The 23,662-nt window shown below is 35.7% G+C and overlaps 1 protein-coding gene across 1 annotated transcript in view; it reads right to left on the bottom strand.

The window, feature by feature from the left end:
* Rbcn-3A (rabconnectin-3 alpha) overlaps nucleotides 1-23,662 on the bottom strand; it is a 668,488-nt gene that overhangs the window by 614,345 nt on the left and 30,481 nt on the right. The window lies entirely within an intron of this gene.

Genomic DNA, 23,662 nt, shown 5'->3' with positions numbered 1-23,662 from the left:
CTATCGCTGTGGTCGGAAAAAATGTACGGTCACAGTTCGGTCCTCAAAATAACATAATGCCAGATGTGCCTAACGTAGTGGATTACACTCTGGCGAAGCCACTTTTCGACAAAAAGTTTGAAACTCTAATTCCCAACAGTGAGGCCTGGTGTACACAGACCCCGGGGAATAAAATATATATAGAATTCTACACTGATGGCTCCAAATTGGATGGACAAGTGGGTTTCGGAGTATATTCTAAAGATCTGGAACTTCGAATAGCGAAAAGATTACCTAATCACTGTAGTGTTTTTCAGGCTGAAATATTAGCAATAAGAGAGGTGGCGAATTGGCTGAGAGGTAATATTCCAAAAATTGTTGGCATTAATATATACTCAGATTGTCAACCTGCAATAAAATCCTTGGACTCTGTGTTCCTTAACTCGAAAACGGCCATATACTGCCGCAAATCTCTCAACGAGATGGCAGCAGTACAATATTCACCTAATATGGGTGCCTGGCCATAGGAACATACCGGGGAACTGCGAAGCGGATGAGTTGGCAAGGCTAGAGACTACCTTACATATTCCAGGGGAACTAGAATCTGTTGGTATGCCCCTGGCTACCTGCAAGTCATGCTGCGTGAGAAGGCTGTTATGATGGCATATGATCGATGGGAGAATTGCAAGGGCTGTAACGACACCAAGCAAATATGGTCCCATTTAAACTTAATCCGCACACTAGATATGCTAGTGTTCTCGAGACGTCAGATATCACTCCTGATATCTGCTATAACGGGTCGCCGCCTGATAGGCGATTTTGCAAAAACTATAGGCGCGAAGTATAATGAATATTGTATGAGCTGTCATGATACGGAGGAAAAGGAATCAATTAAACATCTCTTGTGTGAGTGTTCTGCATTTTGTGTAAAGCGCAAACAACCTTTAGGAGCATATAGCTTCAGATTACTGGCGGATGTGGAAAAGGTTAACTTAAGCAGTCTGCTAATGTTTTTAGAACAATCTGGTTGGTTCAACAAAGAAAAATAATCAAGAAGGTTCAGCGGTTAAAACTAGAAGTGCCCATATGTAATAGGTACTTTTAGTTAATGTGGTATCACAATGGACTGAATAGTCTAAGTGAGCCTGAATTTTAATCGGGCTGCCACTTTAACCTAACCTATAGAAATATGATCGTCTTCATATAGATTTTTGTACTTTTAATTTAGTGTTTTGGTAAAAAATACGAACATAGTACCCACCTTAAGAGTAAATTAAAAAGCAATTTTAAATTCAACAAGTATAAACGGCCGTAAGTTCGGCCAGGCCGAATCTTATGTACCCTCCACCATGGATTGCGTGGAAACTTCTACGAAAGACTGTCATCCACAATCGAAATACTTGGGTTGTGGTATCTTAAAACTTCTTAACATCGTTTTCTAAATTATGAGTTTAGACACAATTATATTAGACAAAAAAGTTATGTATAGTTAAGTCTAAAAATAATTACGAATCGATATGGACTTTTTGCACGGTAAGTAGAGGGCCAGAATTGAAATATGGGGGTCGCTTATATGGGGGCTATATACAATTATGAACTTGATATGGACCAATTTTTGTGTGATTGGAAATCGATTTATCTGAGGGATATATATATAACTATAGACCGATATGGACCTAGTTAGGCATGGTTGTTAACGACCATATTTATACTAGCACAATGTACCAAATTTCAACTCACTCGGATGAAATTTGCTCCTCCAAGAGGCTCCAAAACCAAATCTCGGGATCGGTTTATATGGGGCTATATATGATTATGGACTGATATGGACCACTTTTGGCATGGTTGTTAAATATCATATACGATCACCACGTACCAAATTTCAAGCAGATCGGATGAATTTTGTTTCTCCAAAAGGCACCGGAGGTCAAAGCTGGGGATCGGTTTATATGGAAGCTATATATAATTATGGGCTGATAGGAACCAATTCCTGCATGGTTGTTGGATACCATATACTAACATCACGTACCAAATTTCAACCGAATGGGAAGAATTTTGCTCTTCCAAGGGGCTCTGGAGGTCAAATCTGGGGATCGGTTTAAATGGGGCCTATATATAATTATGGACCGATTTCGACCAATTTTTGCATGGGAGTTTGAGGCCATATATTAACACCATGTACCAAATTTCAACTGAATCAGATGAATTTTGGTCTTCCAAGAGGCTCCGGAGGTCAAATCTGGTGATCGGTTTATATGGGGGCTATATATAATTATGGACCGATGTGGACCAATTTTTGCATGGTTGTTAGAGACCATATACTAACGCCATGCACCAAATTTCAGCCGGATCGGATGAAATTTGCTTCTCTTAGACGCCTCGAAAGCCAAATCGGGAGATCGGTTTATATGGGGGCTATATAATTATGGACCGATGTGGACCAATTTTTGCATGGTTGTTAGAGACCATATACTAACGCCATGCACCAAATTTCAGCCGGATCGGATGAAATTTGCTTCTCTTAGACGCTTCGCAAGCCAAATCTGGGGATCAGTTTATGTGGGTGCTATATATAATTATGGACCAATGTGGACCAATTTTTGCATGGTTGTTAGAGACCATATACTAACGCCATGCACCAAATTTCAGCCGGATCGGATGAAATTTGCTTCTCTTAGAGGCCTCGCAAGCCAAATCGGAGGATCGGTTTATATGGAGGCTATATATAATTATGGACCGATGAGGACCAATTTTTGCATGGTTGTTAGAGACCATATACTAACACCATGTACCAAATTTCAGCCGGATCGGATGAAATTTGCTTCTCTTAGAGGTCTCGCAAGCCAAATTTGGGGGTCCGTTTATATGGGGGCTATACGTAAAAGTGGACCGATATGACCCATTTGCAATACCATCCGACCTACATCAATAACAACTACTTGTGCCAAGTTTCAAGTCGATAGCTTGTTTCGTTCAGAAGTTAGCGTGATTTCAACAGACGGACGGACGGACGGACATGCTCAGATCGACTCAGAATTTCACCACGACCCAGAATATATATACTTTATGGGGTCTTAGAGCAATATTTCGATGTGTTACAAACGGAATGACAAAGTTAATATACCCCCCTCCTATGGTGGAGGGTATAAAAACAACAACAATGCTTAAAGAACAAAACCAACAATAACAAAACAAAACAAATGGAAAAATTTATAATTTTAAAAGATCAATAGAGTACCCACCTTTTGATTGCAAACATGTTCTTATATTCTTATATATTTGATAAAATGTTGGAGTCGATGGGATTGATTGGTCAATTTTACGAAATAAAATTGGTCACTAAAAGAAATGAATAAAAAATATATTATTTTAGTCCGTTTAATGTAAGCAGGCTTCAATGGAAAACGGTATTCACATTTCATAATTTCTTACCTTCAATAAAAATTATTGTTGTTTTCTATTTTTACAATACCACAAAACACAAACACAGGTTAAATAAAATTTCAAATGCGTTCTGTCATATATTTTTTCAAACCTTTACCACGTGGCCATTTGTTGTTGCACACTTTATTTATTTCAACCCTTTGCTATGATTTGTTGTTGCGTTCAAAATATGTATGCACACATTTTGAATGCAGCAGACAGAATGTCGCCAATCATGTTTTTCAATTGACACGAAAAAAAAACCCAACCGTTCGTTACGAGTTACTTCCACATACTGATCTCTCCATCATGGTTAGGTTAAAGTGGCAGCCCGATTAAGATTCAGGCGCACTTAGACTATTCAGTTCATTGTGATACCACATTAACTAAAAGTACCTATTCCATATGGGCACTTCTAGTGTTAACCGCTGAACCGTCTCGATTATTTTTCTTCGCTGAACCAACCAGATTGTTCCAAAAACATTAGCAGACTGCTTAAGTTAACGTTTTCCAGATCCGCCAGTAATCTGAAGGTATATGCTCCTAAAAGTTTCTTGAGCTTTACACAAAATGCAGGACACGCACACAAGAGGTGTTTAATTGATTCTTTTTCCTCCGCATCATGACAGCTCATACAATAGTCATTATACTTCGCGCCAATAGTTTTTGCAAAATCGCCTATCAGACAGCGACCCGTTATAGCAGATATCAGGAGTGATATCTGACGTCTCGAGAACATTAGCATATCTAGTGTGCGGTTTAAGTTGAAATGGGGCCATATTTGCTTGGTGTCGTTACAACCCTTGCAATTCTCCCATCGAACATTTGCCATCATAACAGCCTTCTCACGCCGTATGAGCTTGCAGGTAGCTAAGGGCATACCAACAAATTCTAGTTCCCCTGGAATATGTAAGGTAGTCCCTAGCCTTGCCAACTCATCCGCTTCGCAGTTCCCCGGTATGTTCCTATGGCCAGGCACCCATATTAGGTGAATATTGTACTGCTCAGCCATCTCATTGAGAGATTTGCGGCAGTCGATGGCCGTTTTCAAGTTGAGGAACACTGAGTCCAAGGATTTTATTCCAGGTTGACTGCCTGAGTATGTATTAATGCCCACATTTTTTGGAACATTACTTCTCGGCCAATTCGCCACCTCTCTTATTGCTAATATTTCAGTCTGAAAAACACTACAGTGATTAGGTAATCTTTTCGCTATTCGAAGTTCCAGATCATTATATACTCCGAACCCCACTTGTCCATCCAATTTGGAGCCATCAGTGTAGAAATCTATATATTCTTTATTCCCCGGGGTCTGTGTGCACCACGCCTCACTGTTGGGGATTAGAGTCTCAAACTTTTTGTCGAAAAGTGGACTCGCCAAAGTGTAATCCACTACGTTAGGCACATCTGGCATTATTTTGAGGACCGAACTGTGACCGTAACCTTTTTCCGACCACAGCGATAGCTCGCGCAACCGCACAGCCGTTGTTGCAGCTGACTGTTTGGCCAAAATGTCTAAAGGCAATAAATGCAGCATGACATTAAGGGAATTTGTTCCTGTCTTGCTGAATGCGCCTGAAATACACAAACACGCCATACGCTGAACTTTATCTAAACAAGTCGGTTTCTGAAGTGCCGGCCACCAGACTACAACACCATATAGCATTATAGGTCTAACCACTGCCGTGTATAGCCAATGCACAATTTTTGGTTTTAGTCCCCACTTTTTTCCTATTGCCTTTTTGCACGAGTACAAAGCTACAGTTGCCTTCCTCGCCCTTTCTTCAATATTAAGCTTAAAGTTCAGCTTCCTGTCCAAAATAACGCCAAGGTAGTTTGCACAATCACCAAAGGGAATTTCAATACCCCCTAAGGAAATAGGCCTAACCGTGGGAGTTTTGCGATCTTTGCAGTACATGACTAATTCTGTCTTTGCGGGATTTACCCCAAGACCATTGTCTTTCGCCCATTTTTCAGTCATCCGGAGGGCCCTCTGAATAATATCTCTGATTGTGGATGGGAATTTTCCCCTGACTGCCAGAGCTACATCATCTGCGTATGCCACCACGTTTATCCTTTCTTTTTCTAGAGTAACCAGAAGGCTATTTATAGCAACATTTCAAAGAAGAGGTGATAGAACTCCTCCTTGGGGAGTGCCTCTGTTCACATACTTTTGTATGTTTGCTTGTCCTAGTGTGGCTGAAATACGTCTCTTCATTAGCAGTTCGTCTAACAGCCTGAGTATACATGGATCAACATTCAGAGTTGTCAGTCCATTTAATATCGAGCTCGGATGGACATTATTGAACGCCCCTTCGATGTCTAGAAACGCCACGATTGTGTATTCTTTGACAGATAGTGAGCTTTCAATAAAGCTGACTAGTTCATGTAGTGCGGTCTCAGTAGACCTGCCCTTCGAGTATGCATGCTGTCGTTTCGAGAACAAACTTGAATCGATGCTAGTTCTAAGATAAATATCTATCATCCTCTCCAGAGTCTTAAGTAGGAATGAGGATAAGCTGATTGGTCGGAAATCCTTCGCCCTCGAGTGAGAGGCTTTTCCCGCTTTAGGTATGAAGACGACTTTTGTTTCCCTCCACTTTCCTGGGATATATGATAAGTTGATACATCCTTTATATATCACCGACAACCAGGGGATAATTTTGTCAGTTACAGCTTGTAACTCCGCCGGAGTAATTCCATCAGGTCCAGGGGATTTGAATGGTCCAAAGCTATTTAGCGCCCATCTTATTCTAGTTTCCGATACAATTTCCTCGACAGGAAACGACCGCTGAGCAACTGTGGCACCGCCAGTACATGGTTCAACCGTCTGATTTCCAGGAAAATGTGTGTCCAATAGTACCTCCAGCGTCTCCTCACTGGACGTTGTCCAATTGCCCTCCGATGTTTTAATGAAACCTGGAGCGGAGTTGGTGGATGCTAGAACCTTCCGTAGTCTGGAAGCCTCGGACGTATTCTCAATACTGCTGCAGTAAGCATTCCAAGAGTTATGCTGAGCCTTTCTCAGTTCTCGCTTGTATCCTCTCAGAATCTTCTTGTAAGCGTCCCAGTCCTCAGAAGCTCTGGTGGACTTTGCCTTGTTAAAGAGCTTCCTGCAGGATTTCCTCATATTACTTAAGTCCGTAGACCACCATGGTGGTCGATGTTTCCCCCTTGGCTTTCCTCTAGGGCATGCAGCTTTCAGTGAGTAATCCGCTCTACTGCGTGTTCGATATCTTGCACATTTCTCATATTTGTCTCTGTTATTTCCGGTATCATCATATTGAACGATTCCCTATACCTATTCCAGTCAGCTTTCCTAACATTTGGCGGAAATATGATCTTGGTGATATGAACATCAAATTTGAAACTGATGTAGCGATGATCTGAGAAGCTGTGTTCACTTAAAACCTGCCACTCAGATATCATTTCATTCAGTTCTTGCGAGGCCAAGGTGATGTCCAAAACCTCTTGCCTGTTTTTAGTGACAAAGGTTGGGACATCTCCCTTGTTGCAAACTACCAGATTAGTACGCAAAATAAACTCTATTAGCGACTCTCCCCTTGCATTAGTATCACTACTTCCCCATATACTATGATGTGCATTCGCATCGCATCCCATAATGAGTTTCGTCTTTGTTTTCCGTGACTCCTCCACTAAGGTCTTAACGGCATATGGAGGCATCTCCCTGTCATGTCCCATGTAGACCGAAGATACCCAATATTTGCATTTGGCTATTTCTAAACTGGCAACGACAGTGTCTGTATTGCACATTGAAGGAAGCAGAAACAAGTTGAGCTCGTTTTTAGCAATTATACAGGCTCGATTTACATCATTACCAGTATACTGCAATAGTTTGAACCCCGGAGTACTTAATTCACATATTTTGTTTTTATAAACATATGGTTCTTGAATAAGAACTATATCTATGTCCCCTTTCATCAGGAGAACTTTTAAGGCAGCACATGCAGCCTTACAATGATGAAGATTTATCTGGAGGATCCGTAGGACCATCGAGATTTTCAACAACCGTCATATCAGCCGCTTCAATCGAGTCATCAACAATGTCCTCTTCAGAGATATCGGTGACTCTCGCAATAACCATAGGTTCAACTTTGGTGAGTTCTGAGGCAGTAGAAGCCTCCTCACGCATACGGAATCTATCCATGTCTTCAAATGTCTTGGTATCCCCCTCGACTTCGCAAGAGGATCCGCTTACTTCTGATTCAGACAGAGGCTTGTCCATTTCTGAATCCTTTAGCTGATCGTTTTTATATACCTTCATTTGTATATAATGAAAGCCGTAACATACACGGCCCTGGGACTTTGCTAGATGTGGCAAAGACTGAGTGTTCAATATAAACACTGCATGCCGTCTTGGCCCATCCACTTCATCCAAACGGCCAACCTTCCAATCAGCTGTTGGAAGATCTGGATTGCATTGTTTCAGTCTATTTAAAATAGATTCCGGGTCAGGAGGGTTTGCAGGTATCCACGCATGTGCTCTTGGTCTAGCCGGTATGTCTTTCTTCTCGACTAACTCTAGAGCAGCTCCTTCCCAAACTTCACCAATTAGTATCAGAGCAGCTTTAAAACATTCTATAGACCTCTGGTCCTCAAATGCGACTAGCTTAAATCGTCCTTGATACCAACCAGCCTCTTGGTGTCGAGGATCTGGGCCGGGAAACTTTTCCAGCACCTGTGAGTAGACGCCAGACAAAGCATTCTCAATTTCCCCCCATTTTTGCTTTGGAACCATACCGTCCAATGCTCCTTTATTAATGATAGCCATCACAAGGCTGTCTTTAGCAACTGAGGCAAACGATCGTTGATCCCTTTTGGAGGATGGCAGCTCATCCGGTGATCGTTCCCTTTTTCCAGCCTCAAGAATTCCTTGAGCCCATTTTAAGGAATCGCTTTGTTTAGCCGACAACGTGCTTGGGTCGACTGGTCCTAATTTCTTTAGGATAAACAAAGCATTTCTGCGTTCTTTGAATCTCTTTCGTGAGGGATTACCTCCTTTTGATGCCGTTACCTTGGAAAAGGTCCGACTTGTCAAATTGTCGCCACCTGTCGACCCGTCTACAGGTCGACTAATTGGGCCTAACTCTTGGTCATTGCCCAAATCTATAACTCCAGTCGATACTCGTCCACTGGGCCCTGAAGTTAGCAACCCAGTGGATGTCTTTGAATTTCTCTGCATGGTTGCCTAATATCCCACCACACTTGAAATTCGTAGTAGGTACTTATTACGATGATTTTATCCGCTATTAAAAAACACGTCCGTTCCGTTCGACGGTTGAAATAAGTTTTGGTTTGAGTTTGGTTTGTATTTGTTGCTAGTATTCAATTCAAAAAATAAAATTTTGCTAACAACTAGCGTCATTTTTGCAAACGTTTATAAAAGAGGTGAAAATTTCATTTTTCCGTTTTTAGCCATATTGGTGGTAATTTTTGCAAAAGTTTGTAAAACATTTAAATTTTCAATTTGTTTTTCCTGTTTGGCCATCATGGTGCTATTTTGAGGACTTGTAAATGGAAAATATGTCTCTGATTTGCACTGTTTTTAATATTGGTTTGTATTTGTTGTTACTATTCAATTCAAAAAATAAATTTTTGCTAATTTTGAAAAACTACTACGTCATTTTTGCAAAAGTTTATAAAACAGGTGAAAATCTAATTTTTTCCGTTTTTGGCCATCATAACTTTATTTCTGTTGTATGTTAGTTTTAGAATTTTTGTTAGTATTCAATTCAAAAAATAATATTTTGCTAATTTTGGAACATAGTTCGATACATATCAGAGAATGAAAAAAAGAGTACTTATAAGGAGAGTATATCTGAGTACTTGTTTTGTATTGACTATGAATAGAAGAAATATTCTATCAATGCACATACTCAGCAAACCAATCTATTCCACCACCATTAATTGCAATACTGTCTCTTACATTCTCTGCTTCCCATACGTAAACAACATAAACAGCATGAGGAGAGTTGTACCCATATGCGCAGTTTTTTGTTCAAAGTGTTGACCATGACCAACAGATCGCTGTGTGGCGGCACTTATATTGGCGTGCATACCCATTATCGAGAAAAACATACAGATATTTGTCAGTAGACACGAATAAAATTGTTGAAAATAAAAACAGTGTTGTTGTTTTCAACAGAACATAGGCATTTCTTCGCAGAGAAGACTTTTAGTGCAGATTAATGGAAAGGCAATATGTGTACACCGAAAAAAAAAATCCGGAATAAAATTTGATACATAAATAGAAAATTTTATTATTTTTTCATTGCCTTTAAGCTTTTTTGAATATTGATATTCAAACGACATTTCCTTACTAAAAATGGCCATCAAAACAAAAATGTTTTTCTATTCAAACAAAAATCACTATGCATCCAAACAGTTATTTTTCTACAATCATGCAAATTAAAAAAAATCGTTTCTAGTTATTAAAATTAAAAAAGGTCTTCCTAAGTCAATAAAAATATTGAGTATATTTTTTTTTAAAATGGAATATTTTTAAAATTAAAACATTTTAGAATAAACTTAACAGAACAGAAACATATTAAAATAAGAATTATTGTTAAAACATTTTATTATTTGCGCACGCCGTAAGTTTAAGTACATCTTCGGGTGTATTGAGAACAATTTTAGGCTCTCAGTTTAAATGCTATTAAGAACAGTTTTGTGCTCTCAGCTATAGATTTGAAGTTGAAGTTTTGTGCACATGCCGGTAGGAGTGCATCGCGGATCAATTTGTTTATGTTGTTCTTTTAGTATGGCAATAGATTGAGCGAAAGGTAAATTCTATTTACGCTTATTTGGAGAAAAGGTATGTGTAATTTTTTAACTTTTAGGATGGACAACAATGAAGAAATAAAGAGCAAAATAGCTTCTGGGGAGTATAAATTGAAGCAAAGGAAACGAAAGAGCATAATTTGGAAATATTTGTTTGAAATTGAAAAAGATAAGGGATCGGTTTTATATGAAAAAATTTATTACGTCTGTCAAAAAATTGTAAAATTCGTTAAAAGCCAAACGTCAAATTTAGTTAAATACAATTGTGTTCATTCCTGCACTCATCGCAAATAAATAATTATAACAGAAATGCTTGCATTGACGCTTTTATAAATTTCGCAATTGAAGATTGTTCGTTATGTTTTTTTTATTGAAATGCATATTTGTACCTGTTATCTTTTTGTTCTTTTTTAAAGAAATAAATACTTTTGTTTTTAATCAAAACATATGTTTTATTTTAATATTATTTAATTTTTAAAATGTAAATGCCGATTACGACGCTTTTTTGGAATAAAAAGTGGCTTATGATTGATTTGATTTTTCTTTAAATTTTATTGGCAGCCGATTACAAACACATAAAAAAAAACAAAACAACCCTCATTGTTTTACTCACGTAGCTGTTCCGGTATTATATGTATATGTGTTCCCATATCTGAGCATTATCTTCACTCTCTCAATTGGTAGCTGTTTTACAACTTTTGCAAAAATAACGTTACTTTTTAAAACTTAACAAAATTTTAATTTTTGAGTTGAAAGCTAACAACATATTTATTTAACAAAAAGAGTCAAAATTTTAAAAAATTTAAATGTTAATAAACTTTTTCCACTCACCATGGTTGCTGCATCCATTTAATACTTATTTACACTCAAAAAAAAGTGAACTCTCGATTTCACTAAAGCCAGTTTAACTTTATTTTAGTTCAAGGAATTAGTATGTTTTGAGAAAGTTTCCTTTACTCCATTTTATAATAATATTTTTTGCGTATGTTAGTTAAATGAACTAAAAAACAGGAAAACATTTTGCACAAGTTAAGCATAAAGATTTACTAAATTCGTATTTCTCACAAAAAAGTTCATTATTTCTTTAAATTTGTACTACAAATGCGTCCATCATGAACTTCGTATGTCACTAAAGACATTCTTGCAATTTTGAAACCCAATTTTTTTTTTTTCAAACTACAAAATTTTCTTTTGCAGGGAAAAAAGTATTTATATAGGATTTACAAATTCGTATTTCTCACAAAAAAGTTCATTATTTCTTTAAATTTGTACTACAAATACATCCATCATGAACATCGTATGTCACTAAAGACATTCTTGCAATTTTGAACACCAATTTTTTTTTCAAACTACACAATTTTCTTTTACAGGGAAAAAAGTATTTATATAGGATACGTATAGACATGTCTAGAACCATTACATGGCCATTAAGACCATGTACATTATATTTTTTAACTTTTTTTGCAGCGAAAGGATTTTTTAAAACATTGAGCAGGTACACACGATTTTCATTTTGCGCGTCAGTCTTGTGTTGATTGTTGCTTGGAATGGACGGAGAATATTTTTGTTTGCAGTTAACCCTTGTGTATGTTATGGAAGCGTGATGAGGTCCCGTGGGACCTACAATAAAAAAAGGATGGTAGAGAGGTTATCCCTACGATATTTTTTGATTATTGCACAGCTGTCGATTACTGCACGGACAGGAACGGATACACCATACAGAAATACTCGGACGACAACACTGCACGCCGAATGATAGGAGCTATGTTTGCGGCAACCATGTAACATTTTCAACTGCAACCATGTTGGCTCAGTGAACATGGCTATAAGAAAAATAAAATTGTCCTCATCTAAAATGTTATTATATTGATAAAAAGGAATTTGTTTGATTCAAAAGACAATGGTCACGATTTAAAACGTTATGGTATTCATCAAAAATGTTTTTGTTTCAGTTAAAAGAACATGGTCTCAACCTAAAATGAATTTTTTCGTCGTCGTAAAAAGAACGCCACTTGCGAAAAGAAAACACAAAATTAAGTTTATTTAGTTGTTTTATTTATTTATAAACTAATTCATTGTTTATTTGTAGTTACTTCTACTGAAGTGTTTTAAGTTGAAAACTTTAAATTTTTATGTGATTGAATCATTAAATCGGTTTTTATAGGTATTTGAAAAAGTTTAGTGCGATTCTGCGTGATGAGGTCCAATGGGACCTACCACTAATTACATTAGTGGTTTTAGCACAGTTTAAAAAGCAGCGTAAAGATATTGCGATTTTCATATTTGGAATAATTAATAACACTAACATCCTTTCAGAAAATGCCGTTATTTGGAAGAATTGGTCATTTTTGAAGTTTCCATCGGTTGCGAGCTTAAGTCTCCCGGTGACAGTAGTTGATGGGGTCAAATTCTGCTGGTTGATTGTTTCGTCCGCTTATGGCCCTGGGCCGCGGATCACATTCACCGCTCAAGTTTGCGACTTAAATCATGTGTGTAGACCGCCGCTGAGGCCGTTCCAGAACGGATTAAGGAGTAATTTTTAGGACTACCGTTAGCCGACCCGCAATTTTATCCTTTGGAACATGTGGCTCTGGTTTTTTGGCCCGAAGTGTATGGGTGAGTAGTAGGTACTTGCGGGAGTATGCTAGGTATAGTTTAATATTGATTCTACCGGGCCCCCCTTTGACCCATTTAGTTAAAACCTTCGCGAAAGCCCCATTCTGGCTTTACCAGCCCCCCCTACGACACACTCGAAATCTTGACGAAGCCCCTTTTGGTTCCATCCCAGCACAAACTCTCACCGGAAATCTTGTAGGTAATCCTAATCAAAACCATATCAAAATAACCACTTATAAATAGGAATCGCTTCGGAATACATTTACATACGCATGTCCTGCCCATGAAATAAGTAGTAATATGCAATCACTTATTTGTAGATATACCAAAGTTTGTAAAATAAAAATTGTTTGTGTCCGGTAACCAAATCTCGAAAATAATGACTTCACTCGCCGATTACAATGGAACAAAATATAGCGAGTAATGCGGTAAGATGAACACTACTTGAGTAGGAACGAATATTGTAAATAAAAAAAATAATGAGATGTTCAAAATTAAATGGGATTAAAGACCGGAGACTACTTTTTTATAAGGAGTGAATTCTTGCGGTTTGCGTTTCCGAATATCAGAACATGGGGAATATATTCGTCTAAGTAAGATTAAACGTTAACTAACTTCACGCTTAAAATAGAAACAAACAAGTAAGGAAAGTCTAAAGTCGGGCGGTGCCGACTATATTATACCCTGCACCACTTTGTAGATCTAAATTTTCGACACCATATCACATCCGTCAAAGGTGTTGGGGGCTATATATAAAGGTTTGTCCCAAATAAATACATTTAAATCATCACTTGATCTGGACAGTATTTGATAGACTTCTACAAAATCTTTAGACTCAAAATTTAAATCGGCTAATGCATTAGGGTGGAACACAATGTTAGTAAAAAAATATGGGAAACATTTAAATCTGAAGCAATTTTAAGGAAACTTCGCAAAGGTTTATTTATGATTTATCGCTCGATATATATGTATTAGAATTTAGGAAAACTAGAGTCATTTGTACAACTTTTCGACTAAGCAATGGCGATTTTACAAGGAAAATGTTTGTATTTTGACCATTTTTGTCGAAATCAGAAAAACATATATATGGGAGCTATATCTAAATCTGAACCGATTTCAACCAAATTTGGCATGCATAGCAACAATGCTAATTCTACTCCCTGTGCAAAATTTCAACTAAATCGGAGTTAAAAATTGGCCTCTGTGGTCATATGAGTGTAAATCGGTCGAAAGCTATATATGGGAGCTATATCTAAATCTGAACCGATTTCAATCAAACTTGGTACACTTGACTACAATACTAATTCTACTCCCTGTGCAAAATTTCAACTAAATCGGAGCAAAAAATTGGCCTCTGTGGTCATATGAGTGTAAATCGGGCGAAAGCTATATATGGGAGCTATATCTAAATCTGAACCGATTTCAACCAAATTTGGCACGCATAGCTACAATGCTAATTCTACTCCCTGTGCAAAATTTCAACCAAATTGAGGTAAAACTCTGGCTTCTGGGACCGTATTAGTCCATATCGGTCGAAAGATATATATGGGAGCTATATCTAAATCTGAACCGATTTCTTTCAAAATCAATAGGGATCTATTCTGAGCCAAAACACATACTTGTGCCAAAGTTGAAATCGATTGGACTAAAACTGCGACCTAGACTTTGATTACAAAAATGTGTTCACGGACAGACGGACATCGTTATATCGACTCAGTAACCCACCCTGAGCATTTTTGCCAAAGACACCATGTGTCTATCTCGTCTCCTTCTGGGTGTTGCAAACATATGCACTAACTTATAATACCCTGTTCCACAGTGTGGAGGGTATAAAAATGGTTGTTTAAGGGAGTTGGATTCGTGAAATACGTTATAATATACCCAATAAAGTATTTATTTAATATATAATATGGAAAGGTTATTTATTTAGCACACAATTATTGTGAAACATTCGTCAAGAATACGAAAAAATCTCCAGAATTACCGTTACATTACATATTCTTTTTGAGTTTTTACACAGACGAAAAAGACTGTTTTTCATATGTTTGGATGTAAAAATTATATGTTTGAAAGTCAAATTTTTTAACACAATATATGTTAATATGTTAGAACACATTATGTTTGGGACATAAAATGTTTGTAAATATAATATGCTTAGATGCAAACATATATTAATTTAGAAATAGCCTATAAACATATATGTGTTTAGAACGAGAGACCAATTGGCGCCTTAAAAATATATACACACAAAGAAAATTTCATTAAAATTTTTTTCTACCAGTGTATGCCCTAAGATGAAACATAATATGTTTGAACAATACAAACAATATTTTGTTTGGACCAATCCTGAAAATATATATGCTTGAAGCAAAATGTGTTTGGATATACGTTACAGAAGCGATTTTTTGAGGGTGTGTGTACATGCTTAAATACGTTAATAATTATACCTAATAAAACCATAATTTCTTATAAGTCATTAACAGCCAACTGCATTACCGAGAAGTTTAAAAACATTTTTAGTTATTTTTGGGCTTTTAAGGTCATGTATTTTAATACTAATAAAAGATTAATTTAATCCATTTTTGTCATCCAACGTTTAACCGAGAAATATTTATTATTGTCATTATATGTTAGTCATTATAACTCACCGCAATGTAATGCAACTTGTAATGACATTCTTACTACTGGCAATGCAAATAGTGATGAGATGTGGTTACCTAGTTTTTGCTGGGAAGTTACAAATAAAAATTAAATTATAGTTTAAATTGTATTGGTCAAAGGGTCAAGGTATGAGTAATGTTTTTTTTTTATTAAGTCTATAGATTAAATAATCCTTACAGACTAATTCTATAAATACATATTTACAAATAACATTATGCATTTAAAAATAGTATTATTTTACGCTTAAGTGTGGTATGATCTTCAGATAGGTCCAGTAAGAAGAAATACTTATTGAAATGGGAGAACAGACGAAGTATTGGGTTATTATTCTCATAATTTGACCTAGAACAAAGGATTTTGAGCAGCTGGTAGTTTCGTGACGGCCTAAGAGGAACATTCACAAGGATACGATTCAAAATATAGACACAACCCGTTCGTCCGTGAATAACATTAGACAAGAAGCTAATATTTAGCATTGTACGGCGACTCTTTAAAGTTGGGAGTTTGATTATATTCAGCCTGTATTCATAACTGGGAAGGTTACTAGAATTCCACCCATATCTACGAAGACAGAACAAAAGAAATTGTTTCTGAACCGATTCTATTGAATTGGAGTGAATCGCATAAACAGGATCCCAAATTACAGATGCATATTCAAGTATACAGCGCACAAAAGCAATATATAACAGTTTTTTTACAACCGGATCAGAGAACTCCTTGCTCCACCTTTTGATGAAGCCAAGAGTTCCATATGCTTTGTTAATGGTTAAGGAGATATGTCGTCGAATATCCAATCGTGGGTCCAATGTGACTCCAAGGTCTAAAATAGAATTAACAGATTCAAGTTCACGATCGTTCAAGACATAGCATGAGTGCAACAATTTTATTCTGAAAAATGGCATATGTTTACATTTCGATATGTTCAGCTCCATCAGATTCACCTTGCACCACTGAAATAATCTGTCTAGATCTCCTTGTAAAATAGTTTGACCAGTATGATCGTTAAAAGAATGAAAAATTTTAACATCATCTGCGTACATTAAGACGTTGTACCAAAATATTGATTCTGGTAAATCATTTATAAACAGGTTGAAAAGAATCGGTCCAATGTGACTTCCCTGCGGCACTCCTGAATATACAGTAATGTCTCTAGAAAGCGTATCACGAAATTTAACTTTCTGTGTTCTACCAGTCAAGTAAGAGCGAAGCCATTTTAAAAACATATCACTGAAACCCATAAACTCCAAATTCCGTAGTAAAAGCTTATGATTAACTTTATCAAATGCTTTACTAAAGTCAGTATAAACAACATCAGTTTGTTTGCGTTCTTTGAATCCATCATTTATAAATGAAGTAAACTCCATTAGGTTAGTCACAGTTGATCTAGATTTTCTAAAGCCATGTTAACAGTTAGACAAAATTGGTGATACTTGAAAACATAGAGTTTCAGTCACAATCTTCTCAAAAAGTTTCGGAATAGCGTTCAGTTTAGCTATACCTCTATAATTACAAATATCCATCTTTCTACCAGATTTAAATAACGGTGTAATAAAGGATTGTTTCCATAATTCGCATAAAGGAAGAGAAAGATAATCAGCACATTGTTTCAAGATACAAGCATACCATCTGGACCTGGAATATTGTCGTTTTTAAGGCTTCGCAAATTTTCAAAAACAGTATTGATATTCAGTAATTGTATATTGATAAGACAGGATTGAGGTATTGGGTAAGGATATGAATTACATTCATCATAGGGCTTAGTTGAATAAGTTGATTCAAAAAAGTCTGTGAATAAATTAGTAATTCCATCATCATCATCTGCGACAACAGCTCCAAATTTAAGTGACTTAGGAAAAGTTCTAACACTGCGTTTGGAGTTAATAAATCCATAAACACTTTAGGGTTTCGTTTCATTTCACTTTTTACATTTGATATGTGCAATTTATAAGATCTTTTTTTTATTCTCCAAGTTATAATCAGTTCGGGCAACACAATATTTCGCAAAATCAATAGCATTTCCAGTAATCTTAAATTTTCTACATAGTTTATTCTTTTTGTTTTTAGCCATTGCTAATTCTAGGGACTGATTTTTTAATACAGTCTTTTAATATAGAATAAAACTTTTAATCATTAAATTAATAGAAGGTGCTGAAATTACTTCATGCCAATCAGTTTCACTTAAAAGTGAATTTAATTTTTGGAAGTTCGTCTTTGCAAAGCAGTAGTATAGTTTTCCACAGTTATTTTTCGGTTCCTTGCGATATAATGGCAAAGGAATTTGAATACTTATTGTAGAGGTGGAGAACTATCGATAGTCGGCGCCATCGATAGTCGACAATAGTAATTTCACAACCATCGATAGTTGACGATAGTACTATCGATATTCGACGATAGTATCGTCCACAATAATATACATATTTGGTTCGTATTTAAAATTTTTTTAATATTTTAATATGAATATTTTGCGATATTAAAGTTATTTGATCCAAAAGGTTTAGTTTAAAAATAAAATAATGTTAACATTTTTCGCCACTCGAAAACAATTAGTACCGCTTTGTTGCAGGGATGTTTGTGTCGTACAAAACGGCTCTTTTAAAGTAAGAAGCTACTGAATGTATTGACGATCTACAACTTCTGCTTGTCGGTGCAATATTGGCAGTATCCGCCGAAATAGCTGGAATCAGAGGCTAGAATTTCCAAGCCAGAATGGTATCTTTTTAGATGGTCTTGAAAATTCGATGTGTTTCTGCTCGTTTTATACTCCTTTCCGCAATTAAGGCACTTTGAAAATTGTATGTCCTCTGACCTTTTGAAATATTTCCATACTTGAAAGATTTTATTTTTCTTTTTTCTATCGGTAGCCAAATCTTTCTCTGAGTCTGTGCTGTTGTAATCACATGCCTGCCATGGTCGACTCACTGACTGCCATGGAGCTCCGAAGTTTAGCTGAAATTCAACACATAGTCAAAACTCAGAACTACTTTAAAAGTAAATATTACACCTCTTTGGAGAAAGCGATCCATTCCTTTTAATGCTGCAGCAGACGTCACAAAAAAGGAGAATATTTGGTGATGTGAAAGCCAAACTATCGACTAACTATCGATAGTACTATCGAAAATGTCTGGCTGCTATCGATAGTAGCTCGATACTGCCCAACAATCGATAGTGCCGATAGTGCTATCGATAGTTCTCCACCTCTAACTCATTGTCGGATGATAACGATCCTCCGGTAATGTCAACGGAACAGATGAAAAAGGAACAATGTCTTTTTGGTTCGTAAATATCAAATCTAAAATAGTATTCCGGTAATTGTATACATTATTAATTTGACAAAGATCAGATTGGAACAACGACCCAATGAAGTTATTCCCAAACCCAGTTCCAGATGGAACTAATGCATTTGAGTTTAAGGATTGATTCCATTTAAGTGCTGGTAAATATAAATCGCCAAGGGCAATAAGTAAATCCATACAGTTAGATTTTTGAAAGACAGATAAAATAGCATTTGCATGTTTACTATACAGATCTTCATTTGAAGATGGTGGAATATATGAACATGAAACAAACATGTAGTTTCTATTCAAACGAACTTTAACTGCTACAAATTCAATATCATTCAACTCATTCGAGATTAATTCAGATGGATATTCAGAAGAAAATGCAATAAGAACGCCTCCTCCAGTTTTCTTAGACTTATCCACACGATCACATCTATAAATCTGATATTTATTACAGAAAATTTCAAAGTCTAGAACATTATCTTGAAGCCAGGTTTCAGAAAAAGCAATGATTTGATAGTTGAAGCCAAAACTATCAACATACAGGTTGTGCAATTTAGTATTCAGTCCCCGAACGTTTTGATAAATCAAAGATAATTCGTTTTCAGATTTGTGGGCAGTTAGTTTTTTGATCCAGTAATAGGAACGGTCGGTTTTGTGTCAGTTTGGGAAGAAGATAATTAGTTACTTGTTAATGATTATTAATTTAGAGTAGTTGTTGATAAATTTCATTGATGATAGATTCCAAATTCATTGACTTAGTCGCATGACATAAAAATATATTTGTAAATTCGAGATGAATGGCCATCCAGCGCAAAGAATGATGATGATTGCAATTGGATGTAATTCAATGAATAAAAACAACAAAAATTATACAATTATAGGCAGTGATCTGTTTATCTCTCTTCGCCTCCTCTACTATTATTTTCTTCCTCTCTTGTATGATGTACTTACAGTCTGTCCAATTAAGTTTTATAAGCATAAAGCAAACAAACAAAAATAATACTCTCGGAGGAGTAAACCAGCATATATAGCAACCATGCATCGAGTAGAGTTTTTTGACCACTACGTCCCCAGCGTCGCCCTCGCATTGCGCTTGGACAATAACTCTCTGCTTCACTTGATCCAATGCTAGAAATTGAACATCACTGAAATTTACTTTGTTCTTACTACATTTTTCAATGAATATAGTTCATTTTTCTTACTGTCAAGTACGCATTGGAATAATATTAAACTCATTCGAACTAAGAGTAAGAGAAAACGAAGCTAGGTGAAAGTATTTTCGATACTTACACCAAGTTAATGATTTCACTTAACCGTAGAAAATGTCCTTAAAATTGGTAAAAATTGGTAAAAAAATTAACTGTCTTAACGGCCAAATCATGGTCATTTTAACGACCATTTAAGAAAAAATATCATTATGTTTTATAAAATTGAACTTACTGGTGTGAAAAAATTTTGTAATACGTGTAAGTAAAAATTTCATTACTGGCACGAAAAAATGACCAAACCTTTGTAATTTTAAACTACATCGGAGTACACCACTTTAAATAAAAATTTTAACTAATTTTAAAGAGTCGCGTGAATTGCAAAAGAATTAAAAATAATAATTATTACAAGATTTTCATAAAATTTTTGAAATTTTAACTAACTGGTTAGAAATGCGCCTAACTAAATTGAAGTTCAAAATTTGCCATGTAGTTCAATGTCCCTCAATTTCTTCATTAACCCATTATAGTCATCCTTATTTTTTGTACACTAACGTCATACTTCGTCATTTTGACTACGGCTTAAGACACTATAATTTGCATCGTGAGCAAAAATTAGAACCAAAATTGAGTTAATATTCTTATTCAATTTGGTTTTAATTAGTATAAAACAAAAATTCATAAAATGGTTCAATTAGTATGTCTTAAATTTGTCATTTCTCAATCAACTAAAATGCATTTTGGATCTAAAATGAATTTACGCGTCATTTTGACGAAGGATGACTGTCTAGGGTTAAGCGGACACAAGAAAGAGAATATTGTCATTCATTACATTATATATGGTTAGCTGATGACTATAGCATTGTCATATCAGAAAAAATGGTCTGTTAAAAATCTGAACAGAAACAGAATTCAAATCTTTGAAGGAATTGTTACAGTTGTTTTATTTTTTAATTTCTTTGTCTGAATATTTTGACTTACTCGTCGTACGTTCCGATTTGTTTCGACGAACCAAGAAGAAAAAATTATGTCGGTAATGCCGAAAGGATAAACACATACCCACGCTTACATAAAATGCTGCTCTCAAGGCAAAAACATATGCATATTCAATTTTTGGCGAAGCCTTAATAACATGCCAGGCGTATAGTCAAAACAAATGAACTCATACAAGAATAGTTTTCCGAAACAACATACAAGCAGTTTCACAACAACCACCAATTGCTCTTTTTTTTATTCTCTAGCTGTGTTATCAGAGTTGCCATTTTGGTCTGATCGGACCAAAATTGGTCCAAAAGATTTTTAATTTAGATTTTTAAATTTGGTCCGATGGAAACGGAATTTATTCCATTTTCATTAATTTTGTAAAATTCATCCGTTTTTTCTAGTAAAAAAAAAATTTATTAATTTTTCAATAATCTTTCAAATCTATGGGAAATGAAATGTTTTAATTCTCATTGCTCCTAAAGTGAAATAGTGGAATTGAGCTATATGGGAGCTTTCTAAGAATTAGGACCGATGTGAACCACATTTGACGTATCAAATTATACAGTTATGTGCGAAATAATAGGGACAGTGACAGGCAAGACCAAGATTGCCTGCGAATGCTAGTAAAATGAGAGAATGAACGATAGAGTACAACAAATTTTTTTTACTTACACACTACAACAACAAATCCCGTTACAAAATTGTGAAAAATGTGCTAATATTTCATTAGAATTTATTATTGTTTCAACAAGTCTTGCGTTAGGTTGTGCATAATAATAGGGACAGCAAGTTAATTCGCTTAAACAAGTTAGAAATCTCGATGAAAACTAATATCCACAGTGAATAAAAAGGTGTAATTGGTTCGTATAAAGACAAAAACAAGAGTTCAGACTGAAAATTTTAATTTCGTCGGTATTTTTGATCTTGTTATCTAGGTAGATATGGGTAGATCGAAGCACTGTGACCCAGTAACAAGAAAAAATATCCAAAAATTGTACAACTCAGGAAATTCTTATCGGAAAGTGGCTGAATTGCTTGCAGTGTCGAAAACACAGGTAGAAAATGATGTAAAGTGGATAGCCAAGCCAGAAAGACGTGGCAGAAAACCAAAAATTACACCTGTAGTGAGACGAATCATAGTGCGATGTGTAAAAAAAATCCATTTGCGTCGTCTAAACAAATAAAAAATGATTTAAATATTGATGTTGATACTTCAACAATTCGAAAAACACTTATTCTTGAAAATCTAAGAGCTCGAAGTGCCAGAAAATTGCCTATGTTGTCAAAAAAGAATATTCAATAAAGGTTGATATTCGCTGAAATGCATGTCTGTTGGCCTAAAGAAAAATGGCGTAATATTCTTTGGTCTGATGAAACCAAAATCAATTTGTTCAACTCAGATCGAGGTTTACATCATGTAAGAAGACCAGTTAATGCAGCGACAAACCCCAAGTACACCATTAAAACCGTCAAACATGGCGGTGGTAACATCATGGTTTGGGGATCGTTTTCGTATAATGGTTTGGGACCCTTGCACCGTATACAGGGCATCATGAAAGCAGTCAATTATGTTGAAATTCTCCAAAATAGTATGCTTTCGTATGCTGAAGATAATATGCCAATCAGATGGATATTCCAACAGGATAAGGACCCCAAGCACACGGCCAAATACACACAAACGTGGTTTAAGGACAATAACATTACTGTCTTGGAGTGGCCCCCACAGTCCCCGGATCTGAATCCAATTGAAAACTTGTGGAATTTCGCAAAAACTTCAATAAGAGGAAAATGTCCGTCCAACTCTGATGACCTTTGGCAACTTATTCAGGATTCTTGGTACGCTATACCAGTTTCAATCTGCCAGAACTTAGTCGACTCCATGCCTAGGCGGTGCTAGGCAGTATTAACAAACAAGGGATCGTCCACTAAATATTAAGCTATTAAAACACGTTTTTGTAACCTTCGTTAAAGTAATCTAGTCTTACTTTTTTATTTTTCCTTTTTTTTTTATGAAAAATCTGAAGTGTCCTTATTTTTTTTCACACCCTAAATTTACATTTTATACTTAAAATAGTAAAAAAATAAAAATAAAACGATAATGAATTTTAAAACATGTCAAAAACCATGTAAATATTGTACAAACTTAAAACTAGGTACAAAAATCAGGAACAGTATGCAAAATTAACTAGCTTTTAGCTAAATATCAATCTTTAGTACTACTGTCCCTATTATTTCGCACATAACTGTAGGTGCAAAGCAACTCGGATGAAAACTCCGAAATCTATTGTAGTCTCTCAAGAAGTAGTAAATATTAACAAGATAATAAATTTATTCTAAAATAATTATTTATGTACTATTATTGCGTCGATGGGAAATTTCTGTCAACAGAAATGCATATTTTAAAGCTGCAGTATTACTACTGGAAAGTTATTATTTTTAAATCTTCAGTATGACTATGGGAAAGTTATTATTTTAAGGCTTCGGTATGTTTGTGAAAAAGTTTTAAAGAGGTTGTATGCTTGCGGCGAATTAGATATTTTTCGGTTGCTGGTATGCTTGTAACATAAGCAAATCTTTCCTCCTTGTCATGTCTATGTAAATGTATTATATCTACGAAGAAGTTGTTAGCTAATGTATAGTTACAGGTATACTTGTACTCATACCTGGCAATAAAGCACAATGTAGAACAATAAATTAATTTTTATTTTAAAA

Source organism: Haematobia irritans, chromosome 3 (assembly GCF_050003625.1).
Source record: "Haematobia irritans isolate KBUSLIRL chromosome 3, ASM5000362v1, whole genome shotgun sequence".
Classification (NCBI taxonomy): Eukaryota; Metazoa; Arthropoda; class Insecta; order Diptera; family Muscidae; genus Haematobia; species Haematobia irritans.
Note: the sequence above shows the minus strand (reverse complement) of the source record. Positions and strands in the feature narration are given on the sequence as shown.